We start from the raw sequence: 22,822 nt of genomic DNA, 5'->3' as shown, positions 1-22,822 counted from the left end.
TAACTCCGTACTGTCCTGCGGGCACTTCTCTCATTGCTTACGTGTAGTATATGTTATTGAGAAAATTTCGAATTTTTCTTTCCAAAATGACCAAAAGCATTCAGGTGACCCTTTCTGAAACTATTGGGTAGATTTTTAAACTAATTCAAAACACGTTATGTTTATACGGATTTTCAAAAGTGAATAACTCAGGAATGATCGAGTATATTAAATGTGGACTTTCAGGAAATGATGAGAGGAATGATCTAAAAAGCAATATATGCAGGGAACCACTACTACTGAAACTACGACAATTATGACTGCTACCACTACTTCTATCAAAATATTCCAATTTTCAACATTCAGTGGAAATTTGGACTAAATCGAAGGATATTATATGCATTTACATTATCAAACAAACGTATTTCAAAAACTGATTTGGTTATTAAGTTGGAACTTCCTGACAATACTTAAAGTGGAAGAAAGGTCATATGTGTATTATAATGCTAATACTAGGCTCACCGTTACATTTGCTACTACTACTACATCACCTACTACTTCCATTACAACTACTTGTAAGGCTAACAACTCTGAGATGGGAATTCTAGAAATATATGAACAAACAGTTTATCAAAAGGACATAAGGCAATGTCAGCAATGGCTGACTGTATTAAGTTGAAACTTCCAGGACTTGATGAAAGTGATGTTACTGCTTTTATATTGAATACTCTTGGTAATGATACCAATACCAATAATAGGGGGTCTGAACTTAATTACAACGCGCCATCTCTATGCAGGCTGTCAAAACGGCGTTACTGCGAAACATTTGGAATAGTTTTGAGAGTGAAATTGAAACTAACTGGCATTGTAGTGGGGGATGTTGGACTAGCCTAAACGAAATATATGCCTCCAAGTCCTACTGCTTCTACTCATACTTCTATTACTGGTACTACTACTACTGCCACTTTACCTAAAGGTACCACCATTAATTCTTCTATATAACTATCTATATAACTTCTATAACTATCTATATAACTGTATAACTTCTATATAACTATCTTCTATATAACTACTACGACTGCTCCAATTAAAGTTGAGAGTTTTAAGGCGAGAAATTTGGAATTTGTTGAAACTTTATGCAACTAGATCGGATCACACAATGCCCACACCTGCTGAAAGAAGAAATTATGAGAAATGCTTCAGGAACAGTTGATGGTATTAAGTCAAAACTTTCAGCGATGTGTTGAGGGAGATGTTGAAGAAACCAAAGGTGCTATGTGCAAGCTGCAACTTTTGTTATTACATTTATTGCTACTACGCATGATAAGAGTATTAAGGTAAGGCTTTTATGGAATATCTAGGCGGATGTAGAACTAAGTAAAAACAAAGTGTGAAAATGAAGATTTTTAAAAAGGCGCTAAAGCAATATCTCCAGAACAGTTAGACCTTTAAGGGTAAATTGTAGTAGATTTATAACTAGCTAGAAGGCAATATATTAGTAGTATTATTACTACCACTGTAGTTACTGTAACTGATGGCGCTAAGGGTGTAAAGCAGAAAATCTTAGGGAACGTTTAGGGGGAATTCTAATTAAACAAAAAAAAACTATATGCTTGCTAGGTTTTTCAAAAAGGTATATAAGACATATCACAGGCAGTGTCACTATATAATAGCTCTTAATACAATTGAAACTTTCAAAGGAGCTAATTCCATTTAAAATTGAATGTGATACGCCCTTTTTAAGAGTAAGAAGAGGCTGGGGATCAAGCTGCCCTTCTCCCAAGCCCTTTTTTCCAAACATATCCAGTGAAAATTTTAAGACATCCATTTTGTATAGCACAGTAGAACGGTCCAGCTACTATATCTCTCGGGATATTGAGTATATCAATCCCCCATGATTCTGCAGTTGACCCATTTTGCTTTACAACTAAATGTTGCTTTAAAACTAAATCAAAAGCCACTCTGTGTATAGTTGCCAATAAGACACCTAAGCAATATTTCTAGAGCGACTGAGGGTATAAGATTGAATCTTTCAGGGCTATTACCATTACTACTTTTGCTCTAGTAATAAAAATAAAATCAAAAGAGTGTACCTTTAGCCAATTTTTCAACCATTATAGATAAAATGTTTTAGGAATGATACTAAGTTTTATATTTCAGGTCAACTTCAGTAGGAGTAAAGTAAAATTAAACAACACTACTTGTGTCAGGAATAAAAATTGTTGAAAAATTTCTCCAACATAAAAATAGCAGGCCGAAATATGGATTCTTATAGAGAAAACAAAAGATATATAAATATTACCTTTTTTCTATTAAAAAGACTGTGTCAAATAGAAAACTAGCATAAATATATTTAAAAGTATTTTTTCATAAAATGTTCACAGAAAGTAAGGAGTTCCATTAAGCCAATTATGAGAAGAATTACATTTAAATAATCTTCCAAGCATAAAAGTAAATACAATAATTAACCGAGTTTAACTCAAAAACGAACAAAAATTATCATGAGTAGGGTTGACAACCCCCAACCCTTCTCATAAACAGAATATAGCTTGAACGTCATTGAAAAAATGACTGTGGATTGTCAGTTCATTATATTAAGTGATGTTTATTAATTTAAGTCTTTATTATTTTTAATTTTTCAATGTCAAAAAGTTAAAACATTTTAATTTTTTCTGGTTTCACTTTGGAATAGAGTATGTATATATTCCCTCCAAGCCTTTACCCAGTAGCCCCATTTGCTGTTTTAACCTGCAGTGGAACTAAAACTTATTTCCTCCAAATCTTATTCCTTGAGCTATATATTTTACCTTTATTTCCATGTCGCATCGGAACCTGATATTCATGTGATCTTCTTCCGGGAGGGGACCAATAAGAAGCTCCATAAGTTACTATTCTTAAATAAATGGAACTCAAATCCAGCAGAAATTACAATAAGTGACTGAGTCAAACTAAAAAAGAGCAAAAATTAACATGGTAAAGGTAAAAAAGGTAAAGAATACGGTATTCGACTTTGAAGTCCCTACCGGCGGTGCTGATCACCGTTTCTTGGCCCTTCAGCCAGGAAGTGCAATGGGGGGTTGAGGGCCAACCCTCCTGAGCTTTCGCACACCCTTCCTGTTTACATTCCCCAGATTTATCTATGTAATCATGTAGAGCTGGGTCGACTCTGGCTGAGCTTACAGAGTCAAGCGACAGACCCCCATCCCAAACTGAATAATTGGATTCACTAGGATTCGAACCCTGGCCATCTCAGACAAAGGATCCTGAAACCAGCGAACCTATCCACTGAGCAAGAACGGTATGTTAAAAATTAACAAGAGAAGGGCTTAAAGCCCCCATGCCGTCTCAAGACCTGAACATTATTGGCAAGTTACTGAAAAAAAGACCCTGGACTGTCAGTTTAATATGAATATACTGATATTTATTCCTTGAATTGAAAAAGATAATTATGAAAGAAAGAAATGTGAACAAATTTAAACTGTATTTTATTTTCAGTAAGGTGCAAATTATATGCTGGTCTTAAGAAGGCATGGTGGTTGTTGGCCCAACTCTTGTCAATTTTTATTGGTTTTAGTCTGAATCGGTTAATTATTGTAATTTCTGTTCGTTTCGAGTTTCATAGTGATTTGTGGTAGTTTTCATAGTGATTTAGTGATCTTTGGTAGTTTTATGATTGAAAGATTATTTGAATTTTCTTCTGCTCATATTTGGCTTAATTGAGCTTTTTACTTTCTTTGAAAGATTTATCTTATGGAAAAATTTTTTTTCAATTACTACTAAGCGATACAAAACCTACAACTTAATTTCTAATATTTTTATGTCAAATGTACTTTTAATTAGCTCTACTATAAACTATTCCTAAAATAATGCTTATTTATAGAACTCTGCCCATTACAAGAAGTCTGGGGAGGCCAGTTTTATTCGTTCAATTTTCAAGAAGAGACATTTACAAAAAAAGTCAGAAGGCAAAGTGGAAATTATGTGGTATGCATGGAGAAAGGCATTGTACCATTAAAAAATGACTGTCTAGTGTACTCATTTGGCATCAACATAGATTGGTCTTTTGATGAAACAGCGGAAGATTTTGGATGTGAAGTCTATTCTTTTGACCCCTCAATAGGTTTACCAGCTCATTACCATTCCGTTAGAATATTTTTTAATGACACAGGTGAGTACCACATTGTTTTTATATTCCTATACAGAGAACTAAGACTGCTAGTTAATAACCTAGAAAGAGTCTCTGCAAATCCACCATAACCCTGGAAATAAACTTAAAATGGATGTAAATCAAATAGCATAGTAATTGTAATATATAATCCAGCTAAACTTAAAAAGAAGAAAAACTATACCAAACAGGAGCAAGTGTATTGTCCCCTATTGACAAAAAAGAATGTTAGGCGCATGCTAGCTGTGAGTTTTGTTTTGGCATACCATGAACAAAAAAAAGGGAAAAGAGGCATAAAAACCATCATATTAACTCCAATTGCCAAATACACGTATTAAAATTTAGGTTATCATGTTATATATATATATATATATATATATATATATATATATATATATATATATATACAAAACAGGCATAAAAACCATCAAATTAACCCAAATTGCCGAATACAAGTATTAAATTTAGGTTATCATGTTAAATATGTATATATATATATATATATATATATATATATATATATATATATATATATAATGAAAAGAGAAATCACCAATGCAACAGCGCGAACACATTAAAATTACACATTGAAATTAAAATAAACAATCATAGAAAACACATAGAAGATCATTGAAAACTATATGTAACTTGAATACTATACTTTTGTTTTTCGAAAGATAAACAAAAAATAAGTATGGCTCTTTACTTTATTTGAAAACTTCTTTTTCGATTTTTATTTCGTTTTTAATTAGTTCGATTTCTTTTCTGACTGCCAAAGTTTTGGTTTTGGTTAATATAATGAATGTTTATCAGTTTTTTGATTCTTGTGTATGGAATTAGAATAAATACTCCAAGTTTAATAGTTCTAATTAGTTACTTTTGATTTATTTCAACACTCCAAAACATTCCCTATTTATTTTAACTAAATTTCATTAGCCATTCATGGGAAATGGCTGGGATTCTCAGTCTTTGTTTCGATATTGATCATATTATTATTTCACAACGAGCAAGGATAAAGTGTTTTTGCATTTCAGAGTTCCAGGATCAACCTTGCCATCTTTTTTTGATAAGAGACGTTATGTGTTAAGAGTGGGGAACTTGTATAACATAAAGCCCTTGCAAGAAGAATTTTTAGAGAGGATGGTTAGTCAACCACTGAGGCATATTCATTGACGTTTGGATAATAATGAAAGAAACGGCTATCAAAATTCAGATCAGATGCACTATAGGAAAAGGGTGGAAGCGGGTTGGGGGTCGTATACCCTGTAGTAACTTTTGATTCTTAAATAGGAACTACTACTTTCGATTTTCAATCGAATGACCCTCTTCCAAAGTATATTTGACGACCTCTCGTATCAAAACTATACATATTAAAAAATATTAATTTCCATATTTTTAAGTCCATACCCCAGGTCAAGGTTATTAGAAACAATCTCCTTTTGACAACCAGGATGCACATAGTATGTTTTGACTCATTATTCTGACAATCAGTCACCCCTAAGACATTTCAGATATATTCTGTAGATTAAGAGTTTATGAGAAGGTGGCTGATTGCACTTCCATTTTTTCACAACATTCCCCTTAAAAGACTCTGAAAGATTAAACTTATTATCTTCAGCAATTCTCGAAATATTGCAAATCCAGCCTATTTGAAAAACTGGATGCTCATAGTATCATTTAATTTAAAATACCCTTAACATTCCCAAAAATTTCACCTTAATAAAAACAGTTTTTTTTGAACACAGTTATAATCTAAAATTCCCCTTTTTCTAACGACAAATCTTTCAATTACAAAGTGATAAATTCTGTAATTTACAATCCTTGACCTGAGACCTTGGAGGAGGGGTAAATCATCCCCGGAAACATAGTTACTAGAAAGTTTGTCTAACTTGAACAAAATCATTTTTTAAAATAGGGATCAATTTTCAGGGGAGGAGGCATCTAAAAAGGGCAAGACGGTGAACTTGCAGTCCAAAATTAACTTTTCAAAACCACTCTGAATATATACTGTTAATAGCCTTAGCCATTTCTTAGATTTGTCATGAAATGCTCTTTTGACCACCACCATACACATAGTAATTTTCCCATCATAAGGCATTCTTCTCCAAAGTTGTAGAGGGTCATAACCCTACGATACTCATAATAATTAAGCCCCTAGACAATTTTAAACAAGATGGTCGCTTCTAAAACTTGATCGACTGTTTTGGGTCATTAAAACTTAAGAATTTACGAGAAGGTTGCTGATTGCCCTTCCATTTTTTCATAGTTCCCCTTAAAAAACCCTAAAAAGATTAAACTTAATACCTTCAGCCGTACTCGAGATATTGCAAGTCCAGCCATTATGAATATATACTATTACAGAACTATTTACTCATAAGTACTATTAAATTTAATTTAAAATTCCCCTTAACATTCCTGAAAGTTTCGCCTTAATACAAATAACCTTTTTCGAACACAGTTGTAATTCGAAATCTTCCTATATCTTTATCTAACGACAAGTCTTGCAATTATAAAGCTATAAATTCTATAATTTACAATCCTTGATCTGAGAGCTTTTGGGAGGGGCAAGCATCCCTGGAGGCACAGTTACTAGATCTTTAGTCTATTATGAACGAAATCATTTATTCACATAGGGATCAACAATGAGGGGGGAGATCTAAAAAGAGCAAATTGGTGAACTTGTAGTCCAGAAATAATTTTTCAACATCACCCTGAATATACCCTGTTAATAGCCTTAGCCATTTCTTAGACATGTCTGAAATACCCTTTTGACAACCATCATACGCATAGTATTTTTTTCTTGATAATACATTCCTCTACAAAGCTGCGGAGGGTCATATCCTTCCGATACTCATAATGATTAAAACTATTTTGAAGAGGATGGCGGACTCAAAGTTTTGATCAAAGGTTTCTGGAGACAGGGCTGCTAAAAAGGGCATGGGAAAGAGAAAGGGATTTCTCAAAACATTTCAGAACATCCCTTTATAAATGTACTAGAAGTTTGAAATGTATAACCCCTTCAGTTCTGTAAATATTGCTGTTTCGTTATTTTAAAAACTTAATGCACTTAGCGCCCTAAAATTGTGTTGCGAGAGCAACAGTTTGGTTTTGTCCCGGTTTTTCTTTTTTTTTCCACGCCACCGATCTCAGCTTATTCCTGGAAACTATTAAGGGTCTAACCTTTGCAGCTTTATGGAAAATGTGGACCTCAGGCCGGAATGATGAATATGACATTATATTTTGAAAAGCTCCACAGAACTCTTGCCTGGGGCCAAAAAGGATGGTTTTTGCTTGTCCACGAGCCAGAGCCTATGGTGTACTAAGTGAAGTGGAGTTATATAGCCTATGTCAGAGAGGAGTATCTGAAGTTGCGCAGCCAAGCTTTCGTTTCATCAAAGTATGTTTCTGCATTCGAGTGGAAAGCTCCGTTTCAGCATGCAAGCAGGAAGGCACCACTTTCAAATTCAATATGGACTGAAATCTATAAGCGTTAAATATATGCGGCAGTTACCTGTCACACAGCCAATATATCTTCTTTGAGTGATAAATTAAAAAATTTACAGAAGTAAAAATGTAGCATTTTCCCACGGGTTCGAAAGTGCTGCCATCTATATTTTCTATCCATTTCTGTTCGTGACTTCAGCTGAGTTTATCATTCAGTTTTTTGGACTTGGGACTGCGGTAGAGAAATGGTATTAGATTTGCCTAATAAACTTTATAAGCTCTCTCATTGCTAAAGAAATTTGAGCTTATCCTTTGCTCCTTTCTAAGTGGTGACGTTAGAAAGTTGGCCTACGGCAAAAAAAAAAATCAACTTTTGAACTAAGACAGATAGAATTGTTTGACGGCAATCGATAGCTCATGATGAGCTGATTAAAGTATATGACATTCATTTTTTGGTACAAAAATTCCTTCGTGAGGTAACCCAGTTTGAAAGTTTCAAGGGGTTGACAACTTTAGTAGTAAGGTACATACTGAAACGAAATTTAGGCCGATACAAATTGTGAGACATATAGAGGACTTGTAAGCAACAGTTGGCTGTTAGGTGATATTCACCTTAGGCAATGAGGGGGTTAGTAACTATTGCTAGTTGGTGTATCTATTATTTGTTTCCAGTGTATTTGATGGTAAAACCAATTTTTTTCCAGTGCTAAGACATGTAGTGGACTTGCAAATAATTATCTGCTGTTAAGCTACAGTCAACTTCAGCGATGTTGGGTTTGCAACTATGCTAGTTTGTGTACCCATTTATTTGTTTACTGGTGAAGTTGATGCCTATCAAGGGAGAGAAACTTATTAGTAGGAATCGCTTCACTTTGGGTGAGAAACGGCTGTTAGCTCATAATCATCTTCGGCAATGAGGGGTTTGCTAGTTTTGCTAGTTGATGTACCTATTATTTGTTCCGGTGTATTTGATGGTTAAACCAATTTGGTTCAAATGGTAAGACATGTAGGGGAATTGTAAGTGATAATCAGCTGTTGGGCTACAGTCATGTTCAGCGATGAGGGGTTTGCAACTTTTGCAAGTTGTTGTACCCATTTATTTGTTTCCGGTGAACTTGATGTGTATCATGAGAGAGGGACTTGTAAGTAAGAATCTGTTCACTTTGGGCTAAAAATCTCTGCAAATTGGTGCACACTGTATTCGATCTCTTTAAATCTGACAGAATTAAGTGCTTACGCAACGGGTACAAACGATAACGTAAAACATTGAGGTAGCATTATTATAGTATTAGTATTATAGTAGCATTATAGTATTATATAAGATATTGTTCCAAGTTTTCATCCCTCACGCTGTCTACGATTGAAAAGGATAAAGCTCAACTGGCTGCAAAGTCAATTTAGTCCCTTCTTTCGATTTTATTTTGTAGTTGCTGTTTTTTCAACGCTGAGAAATAGCCTTTAGTCATGTGATAAATGATTGTGTTCTTGTTAGAACATACCGTTTTAAGAACTTTGATAGGCTGACAACTTCATCATTTAACCAATAGTGAGGAAACAAGCACAAACGAGAATGTATAACAATGAGATAGTTTCGTAATAATTAATAGAATGTCATCTATGGTATTTTGATCCTGAAAAGTTAGGGATAGCTTTATAATACCAACTAGATTATATAAGATATTGTTCCGAGTATTCATCCGTCACGATGTCTGAGATTGAAAAAGATAAAGTTCAACTGGCTGCAAAGTCAATTTAGTCCCTTTTTTCGATACTATTTTGTTGTTGTTTCTTCAACGCTGAGGAGTAGCCTTTGATCTTGTGATTACTGATCGGTAGCAAAAAAACAAAACCAAAGTGTTGCTCTCGCAACACTTAAGCCGGCGAAGCCGGAAAAAGGTTGCCGCAACACTTCACGTTGCCCGGGCAACGTAGGTCTAGTTTAGTTTAAGATACCCCTCAACATTAACCATAGCTCACTTTAATACCATTGTTCATTTCAGACACATTCAGAATCAATACTGTCCTCTTATCCTAATGAAATACTGTTTGTAGACTATTTATAAGTTACATAGTTTTCGGTTCTTGTTCCAGGGCTGTGGAGGATGTCATCACTGGACGCAAAGCCATTACTCCTTCTCATTATATCGAGTAAAATGACAGTTATGAAACTTCGAGCATTTTTGTGGAAAGGGACATATAAAAAGGGCAAAAAGAATTGGGGAATGTTGCCATCCAAGCTATTATAAAAATCCTCTCAATATACGATGAAAGTTTCAAACAAACACCATCAGCCTGTCCTTAGATATTTGTCTTATTTATTTTTTTCAAAACCAGCAAGAACAAATGTTTTTAGCATCCTTCTCAGCATATCTCTAAGGTTTCATCGAAATACTCTGAGTTTTTTTGGAAATCTAGGATCAAATATGCCTTCTCTATTTGATTAAAGACCTTATATATTAACGCTGGGCAACTGGAATAACTTAAAGCCTTTCGACCAGGGGCTGGGATGGAGGGATTAGTCAACTCCAGTGGCATACTATAGAACATTTGGACTGTTTTGAAAAATTGGCTGTTTCAAAACTTCGACCGACTATATTTTGGGGGGAAATTTTGTCAAAGGGGAAGGAGGTAGTTGCCTTCTGATCGCTTTTGACTCTTAAAAAGGGCGCTAAAACATTTGATTTTCAACGAACACCTAAGTCTTGACCAATACCCGTTCCATAAAAACCCTTATATGCTAAACATTGGCAAACAGTATTACTTACCCCCTAGCCTTGGGAGTAGGGGGATGGTTGTCAACCTCAGAGCTATTGTTATATTGCATATTGTCTATGCATCAATAAAGGGCTATTTGAAATGAAGGGCTATTTAAGTTTACTTGGGGATATGATCTATTTAGTAAAAATAAGGTGTATGTTCTTTTTTAGGAGGGGGGGCTAGTTGCCTTCCAATCATTTTTTATTTTTAAAAAGGGAAATAGAACTTTCAAACTTACAATTAAATGAGGCACTTCCAAATTTGCTAGGACAATCTCTTCCATGAAAACCTTAAATGCCCCAATGCACAACTTGAAATCTTCACCCTTTGCTCTAGAGTGGTATGTCAACCCCATAGAAATATGATCATTGGACTATTTTTAACAAGACTGCTATCTCAAAATTTCGATCGAAATTATTTTATGAAATAAGGGCGTCTGAGAGGAAGGGGATAGTTACCCTCTGATCACTTTTTACCCTTCAAAAGGGTGCTAGAATATTTAATTTTGAATCTAATGAGCCATCCTCTAAAGTTGATACGACCACCCATTTTTTTGAAACCCTTTAGGCTAAAAATAGGCAACTAGCACAATTTAAAACCCTGGCCTCGAGAGCTGGGTGAGGACAGTCAACCCCAGAGGCATTGTTAAATTGCCTATATGTCATTTTGGACAAAATGACTATTTGAAATTTTGATAGGATCCACTTAGGGAAAATAGGGCGTATGTGTCAGGGGGAGAGACTAGTTGTCTTCCAATCAATTTTTTAGCTGTTTACAATCAAATGAGCCTCTTCAAAAGTTTACATCACCATCCATTCCACGAAAACGTCAAATTTCCCAGAAAAACCACATAAAACTCTTCCCCCCATCATCTTTGACTCTTGAAACGGAACTAAAAATTTAAATGTCTAATTAAATGATATTCTTTCAAAGTTTGTGTGACCAACCTTTCCATAAGAACCTTATTCCCTCCTCCAGCCTAGGGTATAACTTACAACCATTTTCCCCAGGCCCGGGGGGCTGGTTCAGCAGCAGAGGCATTGTTATGTGATCTTTGGACTATTTTGAACAAAACAGCAATCCCAAAATTTTTATTGGATGTATTTTGAAAGAGAATGCCAGAAGAGGGGGGCTTGTTGCTTTAGTATCCCTTTTGACCCTTAAGAACATATCTAGAACTCCCTTCATTCAATCATATAAACCTCCTTTGAGGAACAAATTACAAGTTCAAGTTCAAGTTCTATTTATTTTCATAAAATAACAATAACAAAAACAATATCCAGGAGGGCTCAATGGCCCGTTATTTGGGAAACGGCATACAATAAATAAAGAATCATAAAACTTGTCATAAACATACTAACCAACATCTAAATATAAATATGTGAGGAAAAGAAATCAACTCACCGGCAGTCCCCACGAAACAGCGATCCCCACATCACCCGATAATAACATACAAATTAAAATTCTCGCGTCATCGAGGATAAAACACCAACAAAACAACAACCCAAAAAGAAAAAAAAATAAATAAACCATAAGAAACATTTAATAAGAAGCCTTTAATAAGAAACTTTTCATCTGTCTCTTAAAGGAGCCAAGTGTTCGTGACTGCCGGATCTCAACGGGAACCAAGTTCCAAGCACGTCCTACAGTCACAGCCAGGCCGAAGTCTGAACGAACCGAGGGACTAGCTGGAATCATCACATCCTCCCGGTTACGAACGATATACAAATTTACTTCCCCTACTAGTTTAAGCAGTCCCAAAAAACAACATGAGAGATCTTCCTGGAAGTATTGATATGCCAACGGAGATAGAGAAAAAACATAAATATCTTTAATTTTGAGGAGGTCAAGAGGAGTGTGTGTAGCCGACTGGAGAATTCTTGCCGCTTTCTCATAAGGATTGTGAATAGGAGCAAGTACCGAGGAAAATGTGGACATCCACACAGACGAACAGTAAAATATATACTGGTAAATCAGAGGAAAGTATAAAAGACGGAGGATAGGGAAAGGGAATAAACGCTTTAATTTTCGGATGATCCCAAGTCCACGGGAAATACTCACTCTTATTATTTGAACATGCCACTTAAATGATAAATTTTCATCCAAAAGAACTCCCAGGAATCGCACATATCGATCCGGGGGACGACTTATGGAGCCTCTTGGTGTATGAAGCTCAGTAATTGCGGGGCAGCTCACACCTTTACGAGAAAAAATAAAAAGGTAAGACTTTTTTACATCCCCATAATAAGAAATCCTTACACGCCCCTGAGCATAACTGAATACCCTTGCCCCCTGGCTTGAGGGGGCTGCGTCAACCTCAAAGGTAGGGTCATTTGGCTTCTGAACTATTTTTAATAAAATGGCAATCTTATTATTTTGATTTGGCAATTATTTTGATAGTGTGTTGTGATTTTGGTGTATATCCCACTAAACATTGTTTAATGGATTTACCCTAATATTCTTACCCTTTCTGGAGATTTTGAAAATTTTGGACCCTTGAATACAAACGAAGGATAACCAACATTTCGTTGAGCACTTTCCCTTGGGACTGTGTGGAGATTTATTATCCCTGCAAACACAATATTTTTACTTTATTTTTATTTTTTATTTTTACTTAATTTATATTAACTTTCAGACTATTTTGAAATCGACAGCTATGCCAAAATTTTGATAAAAATGTCTCTTGGGAAATTCCAATTAAAGAAGTAATGTGAAAGGGGTTGACTACCCTGTGGCTATTTTTCAAAGTTTCCCTCAATAAGCCCTGAAAGATTGGGCACAATACTTTCAGCCGTCGTTAAAATATTGCAAATCCAGCCCTTTAAAAAAACTGGATGCTCATTATATCTTATGATTTAGTTATAAATTCCCCTCAACCATCCTCGAAGTTTGGCCTCAAAGCAAACAACCTTTACAAATACAATTTTAACAAAAAATTCAGCCTTTTTCTTGCGATAAGTCCTGAAATCAGAAAGCTATAAATTTTATAATTTGTAGTCTTTTTCTAAGGCCTTGGGGAGGGAGGGGCAAAGCATCCCAAGAAGTACAGTTACTAGTTCTTTTGTATATTCCCAACAAAATACTTTATTTCTCAAATTAGAATCCATGTGGATGGAAGGGGGCATCTAAAAAGAGCAAGGTGGTGTACTTGTGAAGTCCTAATATCGCTTTTAAATGCCCACCTGAATATACCCTGTTATTAACCTTAACCCTTTTTCTAGGTATGTCTGATAAACCTTGTTGATCACCTCCAAATACATTGTACTTTTTTCATATTTGGTATTCCTCTCTAAATTGTATAGTGTCCTGTCAGTTCCGATATGCATAAAGATTAAATCTTCAGACTATTTTGAACAAGATGGCTGTTTCAAAACTTTCATCGAAAGTTTTTAGAGAGTGGTCAGCTAAATGGGACATGAGAAAGAGTTTGGGATTCCTCAAACCACTTTAGAGCAAGCCCGTAATATGGCATGGAGGTTTCAAATGAATAGCCTTTGTAACTCTGTAGATATTGCAGTTTCATTGTTTGATAAACATAGCATAGGTAGTGCCTGTTACATATTTAAATTTTTTTGAATGAAATGATAGTTACGAAATTTTGAACACTTTTTGATTAGATGTAGTAAACAAAAAAACTAGAAGGGTAGTGGGCTAGTTGTCATCCAAGCTATTACAAATCTTCTAAATATACCCTGAAAGTTTCAACCAAATTCCGTCAGCGTGTCCTTAGATGTTTGTCGTATTTCTTTTTTCACAACCAGCAAGGACAAAATATGTTTATAGTATTTGGCATCCTTCTCACGATTTTTCTCAGGTTTCACCGTAATGCTCTGAGGTTTTTGGAAGTCTAGGATCAAATATGCCTTCACTACTTGATTAAAGATCTTACATGTTAACGCTGGGCAACTTGAATAGCTTAAAACTCTTCTACCAGGGGCTATGACGGAGGGATTTGTCAACTCCAGTGGCATACTATTAGATCTTTAGACAGTTTTGAAAAACATATGCTATTTCAAAACTTCGATGGTAAATATTTTTGAGAAAAAGGGCATGGGAAGGGAATGGGCTAGTTACCATCTGATCACTTTTGACTCTTAAAAAGGGCACTTGAACAATTGATTTTCACTCAAATGAACCATCTCCAAAGTCTTTACGATCAACCCTTCTATAATAAACCTTATATGTTAAAAATTGGCAACTAGCATCACTTACATCCATGGCCTCAGGAGATGGGCGAGGGCTGTTAGCCTCGGAGGCATTGTTATATTTCATATTGTTTACATATCCTTTAGAACCAGAGGGCTATTTAAATCCATTTATAGATGGGACTCAGTTAGGAAAATAGGGTGTAAGTATTGGGGGGGGGGGTTGATTTGCCTCTCAATCAATTAGGACTCTTAAGAAGAGGAATAGAATTTCCAAGTTTACAATCAAATGAGCCAATTCCGAAGTTTCTAGGACCATCCATTCCACGAAAGCTTTAAATGCCCCCGGGACACATCCTTTCCCCTATGCTCTGAGGTGATTTTTCCATCCTGTGGCTATTTGATAATTGGACAATTTTGAACAAAATAGCTACCTTAAAATTTCGATCAAATATATTTTGGGAAATATGTGAAGATCTTTTGCTATTTCCAAAAAAAATTCTCTCTTATTTGGGATCTACGTCGATGGGAGAGGATATCGAAATAGGACAAGGTGGTCGACTTGTAGTCCAACAATCACCATTCAATACCCCCCTGAGTATACCCTGGTACAAATCTTAGCCATTTCTCTGATACGTCTGATACGCCCTTTTGACCACCATCACGGACATAGTATTTTTTTTCTGTATTCAGCATAAACCTAGTATATTAAAAATTGGCAATTAGCATAACATACAGCCCTGGCCTCAGGAAATAGGAAAGGGTTGTCAACCTCAGAGATGTTTTTATATTTTATATTATCAATGTATTAGTTTGAATAAAATGGTTAGCTATAGGATCCATGTATGGTAGATATGATGTGTCTCATAGGAGGGGGTAGTTACCTTCAGATCACATTTTACTATTCAAAAGCGAAACAGAACTTTCAACTTTACAATCAAATGAGCCTCGTCCAAAGTTTCACAGACAATACATTCCATGAAAATCTTAAATGCCCCCTGGACACAACTAAAAATGCTTATCCACCAGGCCTTGGGTTGAAGTTTCAACCCCATGTCTATATGATCATTGGACTATTGTGAACAAAACAGCTATTTCTAATTTCAATCGTATATATTTTTGAAATAATGAAGTTAGAGGAGAAGGAACTAGTTGCACTCTAAGCACTTTTTACTCTTAAAAAATGGCCATAGAGCATTTCATCTTCAGTCGAAAGAGCCCCATCTGAAGCTTATACGACCACCCGTTCTATTAAAACATCATATGTTAAAATTTGGCAACTAGCTAACTTTACAACCCTTTCCTTTGGGGCTGAGGGAAGACTCTCAACCCAGAAAACATTTTTGTATTACCTATGTACCATTTTGAACAATATAGCTATTTAAAATTTTGATAGGATCCATTTAGGATAAATAGGTTGTATGTAATGGGGGGAGGAGGGCTACTCTTACTCTTAAAAAGTTTACTTATACTTATATTTATTCCTTAAAGTTTTTAATAAGTTTTTATTTATTGAAATAAAAGAGTTTAAACTCTTAAACTATTATTTGTTTTGATGAAAGTGAAAATTATGTTCTTTCCTAGGGAAGGCATGGGAGTTTTTAGTCCTGCTCATGATAATTTTTGCTCGTCTTAAGTTTGACTCGGTTATTATTTTAATATTATTGTGTTGGGTTCTTTTTATTTATTAATGGTCATTTGTGTTAATTTTACGCTTGGAAGATTATTTGAATATATTTCTGCTTATTTGTGGCATGATGGAGCTTTTTATTTTTCTTCGGTTTTGTGGAAAAAGTTTTTAGAAATAATCAACAGGTAGAATTTAATGATTACATCGGGTGTCAGATAGATCGAGAGCTTTTGAACTTCCTGTTGGATTGGAGAGACTTGAGAAGCAAGGCCATATCGATTTGATTAATTCTAAGGGGTTTTTGGCCTCTTTCAAGTGGGAGAAGTCCCTTGGAGGAACTATGAATAATAGCCGGTTTCCTCAGGGCACAACTCGTTGACCCTTGAATGATCTCTCTACCGACACTTCGCCTTTTCAATCTTTGATCTGAGGAAGATATTATCTCCAAACCTTCAACCAGAGGCCCTATTTACTGTTCTTACACTGCGTTGAAATCGACAATAAACTCCTCCAAAACCTATTCCAATGAGTTATATATCCAAATTCCATATTCAGTTGGTATTAATGCGCGTTCTTTAATCGATTAATCCTTGGAATGCGACACAAAAAAAAACGTTTTATATTTTGTTTTTGATTTTCGCCATATTTCTCTGTACCCCAGAAGTTTTAGCCGACCCTTGTATTTTCGGTTATGGGTAAAGTTAAGCTATCCCGAGAACAATTCAAATTTAAAGTCAAATATGGATATATTTTCCCAGATAAAGCTTAAGAAGCTATTTGAACCATCCACTCTTGACGTCTGGCATTTTCAGATAAATCAAGAATTTTGAATTTTGTGTTGGATTAGAGAGACTTGAGAAGGAATGCCGGGTTGATGTTTCTAACTCTAAAGGATATTTGGCCTTCTTCGAGGGGAAGAAGCCCCTTGGAGGAGCTATGAATGATAGCCGGTTTCCTCAGTGCACAACTCGTCGGACAGTTAAGATCGCTTTACCGATGCTTTGCCTTTTCAATATCTGGTCTCAGTGAGATATTATCTCCAAACCTTCAGCTGGACACCCTGTTTACTGTTCTTACACTGCATTGAAATTGAAAATAAACTATTCCAAAATCTATTTCAGTAGGCTATATATTCAAATTCCATATTCAGTTGGTATCGATTTGGCCTCTTCGTTGGATTACTTTCGTATGGGATGGGACAAAGAAAAAACTGTTTCTTGTTTTGTTTTAGATTTTCCCCCGAATTTCTCTATATACCAAACGTTTTAGCCGACGCTTGTATTTTTGGATATGAATAAATTTAAGCTATTCCAAGGGATAATTCATACTTAAAATAATATATGGATTTATTTTTACAGTTAAGGCTTAACCCTTTGATGGTTGAACTATGTTATCGTCAAAAAAAAAAATTGTTTTTTTTCTGGCTTAGTAGCGGTCTGTGACGTGGTTGCGGAGAAGAAATATCATTTATTTTGAATATTTATTTTACGTGGAATATGACACTTATAAGGCTCATCAGCTAAATAATGAATCTGTACACTCCAGCTTTTGAGTGGTATTTTTGAAACAGTTATTGCCTTTAGTGAGGCAAAAGTACACGTGAGACACTTGACAAAAGTAAAGGCATGTTTTGCAGAGGACTGACATCTCTGTCTTTCGCCGACCACTTCGCACCAGTGGGCCAATCTATCATAGTGAACACTAAAACTAGGAACGCTGTCACTCATCATTATCTTCTGAAGTCGAGAACTAATGGAAAACTCACTTGGCGGTCATACTTTTCTCATTGCATGCACAATTGCACTTCTCAGAAGCAAGTCTGCGATGTCAGTGCAAAAGTGAACTAGTGGCAGAGACTTCTCAGTATCACTATGATGATTGTGCCTGTAAAGCAGCCTGTCATTTGCCACAGTCAAGTCCAAACAGTAGTATATCAGACACATGAACCACTTCTTTCCCTTGATATCGGTGCGATATAGCTCGATCAGCATGTCACTTAAGTCAACCCTACCCATAAACTTGTCATAATCTTTACCGACATGAGATCTATTCGCGTCAATTTTAGCCTGACTCTTTTTGTCCCATCGTTTGCGTTGATCAGAGGGGTCAGGCCTTGCAAATGATGAAATGAGATGAACAAGCTTGTTGTCGTGACACTTTGTCATGACAATGCCAAAATGTTGCTCGACCTGCCAATCAACCGATTATTTTGGAACAGTTCTTGTCCTTAGATGGGCAAAGGTTTACGTTGCACTTGAGACACTTGAAGAAAATGTAGGTATGTTTTGTGCTGGACTATCACCTCTATCGTTCGTCAACCATTTCGGGCCAGTGGGCCAAGCTATCATAGTGAACACTAGAAATGGAAATGCTAACAATCCTCATTTTTTCTGCGGTCAGGAACTAACGGGAGACTCACTTCGTGAAATTTCTTTTCTCATTGCAGGCACAATTGCACCTCTCAGAAGCCAGTCTGCGATGTCAGTGCGAAAACCAACTAGCAATAGAAACTTCTCAGCATCGCTATGATGATTGCGCCTATAAAGTAGTCAGGCGTTTGCCACGCTCAAGTCCAGAAAGCAGTAGATCAGATGCATGTATAACTTCTTCCCTTTAATGTTGGTACGATATATCGTGATCAGCATGTCCCTTAAGTCAACCCTACCATAAACTTGTTATATTCTTTAACGAAATGAGATCTATGAACGTCGATTTGAGCCAAACTATTTTTGTCCCATCGTTTACACTGATCAGTATTTTCAGGCCCAGCATATGATGAAATGAGATGAATAGGCTTTATGCCGTACCAATTCGCCCCGACAATGCTAGAATGTTGTTTGACTCGCCATTCAGCTGATCCCCTTCCCACCTTTTTCACTTTTTAATCTGCTTCCAGAGGTGGGAGTTTTGCTTTCAATACTCGTTCTATTCTCACTGTACCAACTGACTCAATTCCCATTTGCTGAAGATTTTCAACGATATGAAAGCTGCTGAAAAAGTAATAAAAGAAAATCTTGGAGTTTTGGCTCTTAGAAAGATATTCAACCAGACGTAGCACCATATCTGAAGCGAAACCAAGATCAGACCTGACGGTGGTCCCTTTTCCGCTATAGACTTTGGAATCATACACTATTCCACTAGCTCCGGATCTTGAGAATATTTTTATCCCCCACTTGTTCGGCTTGTCTTTTTTATACTGTTTGAAGCCGAGACAACCTTTGAATGGGACCATTTGCTCATCTACGCACTGGTGTTCTTCTTTTGGGATTTCTCACATATTCCCCCACAACCTGTCATACAAGGGTTGCACCTTGAAGAGGGGGTTGCATCCTGTGCTCCCTTTCCTGACTGCCTTGGAGCTGACATTAATGTATTAGAGCTTTCGTATCTTCTTGAAGAGGTTTCGTGCCAAAGTTTCACCGACTGGAGGATAGCGTATAGCTTTTTACCAGTACATCAACATTTGCGGCAGCTTCACGTTGCCCATAAGCAGAGGAATTCCGAGGACTGTTCTGTTTTTTTTTAATTACATTTCAGCTCCAATCCTTTCTGTTGTGAGGCATATCAGATTGTCTCTTCTACAAGACTGCTGATCAGAGCAGAGTCGAAAAAACTACTTGGAGAAGGAAATTGAAGTCACCAGAGAAGAGTCGGGACTTGGAATGTGTCCTATCCAACTGATGTCCTTCTCATGAACTGGAGCTTTCTTCTAGATTTGCCTCTGGTATGAAGAATAATAATTTGTCAGGTTTTCCTCAGCTTCATCTCAAAGTACTTTCGCGGACTTCTTGTGGGACTTGGCTATTCAGCTGACTGGCAGATCATATTCGTCGTCTTCAGATGGTTCAAAACAGGGTGGCTTTTGTCCTCGGGCTCCTTTAAATCTTGGTCAGATAGTTTGCCATCTGGCTCCAAGACATTGAACACTGCACTGCTAAGGTCTATTCGTCTTAGTCACCCTCCATGCCTTCTCCTCAGCACTTCTTTCAGATTTTGTTCAGCTCTTTTCTATAGTCTCCTCTAATAATAAAGGGGTTGAGAATTCCATTTCTGAAGCGTTAAAGCAGCAAAAATAAAAGAATGTAGAAACACATATCAGGATCTCACTGAAACACATCTATACTATATGGATATTTTCATAAAATTTCTTTGCACTACCTCCCCTGTGGTTGATGACTCTCATAAGGCTCAAAGACAAAACACCTGTCAAGATATAAGAGTGAAAAAATGTGATGATAAACAAAGCAGACCTAATATTTTAACAATAACGAATATAATAATATTTTTTCCCAAACCCTTCAAAAGAAACTTCCACTTTACCTGAGTTCGATTTAATTAAAATCTCGAAATAAAGAAATTTCAACCTCATCAACTTCAGTCCTGTGCAAAAGACACTCAATGACTAAATAGAGGGGGGAAATACTCCACTCGTATGCTCTCTTCTCTAAGATACCGAATATAAACAGACTTTGTAATTTTGACCAGCCAGCAACATTTGCCAAAAATCCTGGTGAGTCTTATAAGAGTCACCAGTCATCAAAGGGTTAAAAAGCTTTTTGAGCCAGCCCCTCTTGACGTCTAACATTGTGCCAAAACTAAGATTTTTCCCTTCCAGTGAATTCTAAATTTTTATGAGAACAAGAAAGATTAGGTTATCATGCTACGTAACCATGAATAAGGTTGACTCGAACTTCTGTGATTATCCCTCTTGCATAATTTTAGTAGGCTGGTGGGCTGAGGGTTAGAATTTACTCTGACTAGACCAGAAAGTTTTCAATTTGATTGACACAATTATTTACTGCTAATCTTGTGGACTTCTATTCTTAAAAATTTCAAACCTAAGGGCAATGCCCATGCAATCCTGACTTTTGCTGTTCTGCAGTAGAGACGATGGCACTGTGTAGGACTCAGAAAGATCTTGTTATATTGTGACAGCTACTTAACCAATTTATTGAGTGCAGTACAAATTTTGGTAAGAGACACAAGATCACAAAACTGAGGAATTATTGAAAGTTGATGTCTGATGTTTTGTACTGTTAAAGTTTAATCAGATGGGCATGTGGGTGGCCATTTATTATACTTGAAACATGAAGGGGTTGTGTTCCTTTTCAATCATGTAAATGTCCCTTTTCTTTTATTAAGAGATTTACTTATAAAATAATTTTCTTTCCATGTTTAACTCTCGTAGAGGCTTGCCTGTTTTTAATGTAATAATTTACAGGAGGAAATCATCTGGTAAGGACAAAGGTTCTATTTCAGTTTTTTCACGGGCTAGTTAAACCTTGCCATTGAAATATATATTATGGGTTAAGAATATTGAAGTTTTGGGCCACATTCACTTTGTTGGCCAACAGTGTAACATGATGGCTAAGGATACAAGCTAGTCTCTTGTCTGTATATGTGTTTTTAGTTATATCCTGTTTAGTATTCAGCTGGATTGAACTGGTTTGATTTGTTAAATAGCTTAAATTTTTCAAAAAGTTTTAGTTCCTTAACTAGATTATTACTCTACACCAGTGACTTGATTTATAGCTGATTATGGATATGACCTAAACGTTAAAAAATGGCGAGGATGATAATCAGTTAGGTGCAGAAGCCAAAAAAACTGATTAGAAATGATCTTGAGCAAAAAACATCAGAAGAACCAAGTTGATTTTTTCTTAGGTAATGAGAGATTAGGTAATGGGAATTAGGTAATTAGGTAATGGGATGGGGAATACCATGGCAAACATTTGGAAGTGATTTCATATTTAGTAATTGTAAGTTTCACTGCAATATTAACTATATGTGAGTGATTGTAAGATCCTAAAGAGCACGAGAAAAAGAAACATTAAAATTAGGCTACATTTTAATTGGAATATTAAAAATCCAGACAGATCTCTTCAATTCATGCTTAAAATGTTTATAAAATATTATAAACTACAAAAAATTAAACTACAAAAATAAAAATTAAACAAAAATTTATACAAAAAATATATATATATATATATATATATATTTATATATATATATGTATGTATATATGGGTGCTTTTGTAGGTCTTTCTAACATAGACGGTACTATACAAAGGAACGAACAGCTTTGGAAGATGGCACGATTTTCGTCACTACTCAGGGAAAAAAACCACACTCATAGGACATTAGATATCTTAAAAATTGACATAGAAGACAGTGAGCATGAAGCTATTCCTGATATGCTAAAGAGTGGCAACTTGCAAAATGTTCGACAAATACTCCTTGAGATATACAGCTTTGCAGGACAAAGTCTTGAAATATATCATTCAACTTTTTGGTTATTACATTATTATGGATTTTTGAGTGTTGCTGCTGAAGAGTGGCCTCACGTATCTTGTGCAAGAAGAGGCAAAGAAGGAAGATATGAAATTTACTGTTATGTTTTTACATTGATTAATAAGAGATTTCTTGTGTGATAAATTTGTTTTTCGAGCATTTAGAACAGTTTTAGTGCGACATTAATTATGGCTTTTTAATGATAATCTAATTGTCTTTTATTAGCATACACATACATGAAATAAAGTTATCAATTTATGCTTAACAGATTCTTTTTTTATACTGAATGCTGTTTGAACTAACAGTCATTTCTAGGGGGGGGGGGGTTCAAATATATATTTTTGTTTGACATATCATTATTTATCAATTCGTGACTGTGATTTCTAAATGAAAGAAAAACAGAGAATGTAAA

The 22,822-nt window shown here is 35.7% G+C and overlaps 1 long non-coding RNA gene across 1 annotated transcript; it reads left to right on the top strand.

The window, feature by feature from the left end:
• The first annotated feature begins 1,233 nt into the window (after positions 1-1,233).
• Positions 1,234-22,354, top strand: LOC136042896 (uncharacterized). The gene is made up of 3 exons (XR_010621480.1): positions 1,234-1,316; positions 3,860-4,147; positions 22,159-22,354. It is a non-coding gene; the product is annotated as an uncharacterized LOC136042896 (long non-coding RNA).
• Positions 22,355-22,822: the final 468 nt, after the last annotated feature.

Source organism: Artemia franciscana, unplaced genomic scaffold (genome assembly GCF_032884065.1).
Source record: "Artemia franciscana unplaced genomic scaffold, ASM3288406v1 Scaffold_2395, whole genome shotgun sequence".
NCBI lineage: Eukaryota > Metazoa > Arthropoda > Branchiopoda > Anostraca > Artemiidae > Artemia > Artemia franciscana.
Note: the sequence above shows the minus strand (reverse complement) of the source record. Positions and strands in the feature narration are given on the sequence as shown.